This window comes from Simochromis diagramma, unplaced genomic scaffold (assembly GCF_900408965.1).
Source record: "Simochromis diagramma unplaced genomic scaffold, fSimDia1.1 OVJJ01000367.1, whole genome shotgun sequence".
Classification (NCBI taxonomy): Eukaryota; Metazoa; Chordata; class Actinopteri; order Cichliformes; family Cichlidae; genus Simochromis; species Simochromis diagramma.
Genome location: NW_024387288.1, coordinates 1,207,162 through 1,209,820, shown reverse-complemented (window position 1 = coordinate 1,209,820; position 2,659 = coordinate 1,207,162).

Here is a 2,659-nt window from a genome sequence, read left to right as displayed (position 1 = left end):
TGTAGTTATAGCAGTAACCTACGCTGCTATAGATGTGACCTGTAGTTATAGCAGTAACCTACGCTGCTATAGATGTGACCTGTAGTTATAGCAGTAACCTACGCCGCTATAGATGTGACCTGTAGTTATAGCAGTAACCTACGCCGCTATAGATGTGACCTGTAGTTATAGCAGTAACCTACGCTGCTATAGATGTGACCTGTAGTTATAGCAGTAACCTACGCCGCTATAGATGTGACCTGTAGTTGTAGCAGTAACCTACGCGCTATAGATGTGACCTGTAGTTATAGCAGTAACCTACGCCGCTATAGATGTGACCTGTAGTTGTAGCAGTAACCTACACCGCTATAGATGTGACCTGTAGTTATAGCAGTAACCTACGCCGCTATAGATGTGACCTGTAGTTGTAGCAGTAACCTACACTGCATAGATGTGACCTGTAGTTAGCAGTAACCTACACTGCTATAGATGTGACCTGTAGTTGTAGCAGTAACCTACACTGCATAGATGTGACCTGTAGTTATAGCAGTAACCTACACCGCTATAGATGTGACCTGTAGTTATAGCAGTAACCTACGCCGCTATAGATGTGACCTGTAGTTGTAGCAGTAACCTACACCGCATAGATGTGACCTGTAGTTGTAGCAGTAACCTACACTGCATAGATGTGACCTGTAGTTATAGCAGTAACCTACACTGCTATAGATGTGACCTGTAGTTATAGCAGTAACCTACACTGCTAGATGACTGTAGTTATAGCAGTAACCTACGCCGCTATAGATGTGACCTGTAGTTGTAGCAGTAACCTACACCGCTATAGATGTGACCTGTAGTTATAGCAGTAACCTACACCGCTATAGATGTGACCTGTAGTTATAGCAGTAACCTACGCCGCTATAGATGTGACCTGTAGTTATAGCAGTAACCTACACCGCTATAGATGTGACCTGTAGTTATAGCAGTAACCTACGCCGCTATAGATGTGACCTGTAGTTGTAGCAGTAACCTACACCGCTATAGATGTGACCTGTAGTTGTAGCAGTAACCTACACTGCATAGATGTGACCTGTAGTTATAGCAGTAACCTACACTGCTATAGATGTGACCTGTAGTTATAGCAGTAACCTACGCTGCTATAGATGTGACCTGTAGTTGTAGCAGTGTAGGTTACGCGTTGCTCCCCAACCCGTTCTCACTCCCAAAGCGTAACATTTTACGCTAGGTGACAAATCGTCACCATATTACGTTTTCGGCTACCCACCACGTTCCTAAATGACGACCTCGGAAAAAGAGGAAATATGAGAACCGTCTGGACTGAACCTACACATGTTCGCTCTTTTTCTTCAAATCGCTTAGAAACACGCTATTTAACATCATTAAAGTCCTGGTTAAGGTCAGGAATAAGGTTATGGTCAGGGCTAGGGATAAGGTTAGGTTTAGGGCTGGAATACAGGGCTGGAACGTCTACTACCGCGGGAGCGTCATTGCACTGGATTCCAGCCATAACCCGCCGCGTACCATAAGAACGCCGAAGGTCTCCTTTCGCGTTCCTCAGGAACGCCGCGGGACGTGACAAAACGTCGACATGTTACGCCTCGGGAGTGAGAACGCTCTGTGCTCCCACTTACTGAAGTTTCTATTCATCTCCAATAAATCTGAGAGCCCAGGCTCCGATCAGATCTGACGTCACACACTAACACCACACAGACACACACAGACTCTCATTTCTCTTTTGGATGAAGTGAAATTTTAAATGAAGGATGAATGGTGCAATTTGCTGAGCCCAGTGAAATCAGGGTTGGTGTTCCTGATGTGACGGCTCAGGCCTGAGAGCACATTTACATTCTTCCTCGTCCTCTTCCTCTTCCACGGGAAATCATTTAGACTTTCTGCCACATTCACCGATGTTCGTCAGTCTGTCCTGTTCCTTTTTTTAGCTCCCTGATAAAAGATTCGTCTGCCTGCTCTGCCGGGACTTCCAGGTCAGCGAGCCCCGAATGCAGGTCGGGACAACACAGAGAGTCTGACAGCCGAGAGCTTCACTTTCACTTTCATTTGAGAAACTTTCCTTTCTTTCCGCTGCGCGCTGGATTTTCTCTGATCCATTTTCGTGCCTGTGTCAGTGTGACATCCTGCTGCGACAGGTCGAGGTAACACCTGATGGATGTGCTCTGCAGTGGGCTGAGGCGAGGCACAGTGCCTGTCAGGGTTATTAGACAAGTTGTAAATAGACGACATGAATCCATATTTATTCCCAGTACAACAAAAACACATTAAAGGTAGAAACTGTGAAATGTTTAACAGACATGAGCTGATTTTGAGTTTGACCCATGTGACCGAGCTGCTGACAGTTGATCAGCTGCTTCCTGTCCCAACTTTATTCAAACTCAAAATGAGCTCATGTGTTTCCTAACATGGTACGGTTTCTCATTTTAAAGACTTTACATGTTTTCTATGTTCTGCTGTGAAACACAAAGACCCAATTTATTCAGCATTACAGATGAGTTTCAAAAATAAAAGCCGATGGAAGAAATCAGGGTCTGCACCCTGATGGAAACATGGAAATCTAATGGAAAGGATGCAAGGCCCCTGAAACAGCCTCGGTTCATAGAGGTGATGAAGGTCGTTAAGGGTGCACTGGAAAGTACACATAATTGAT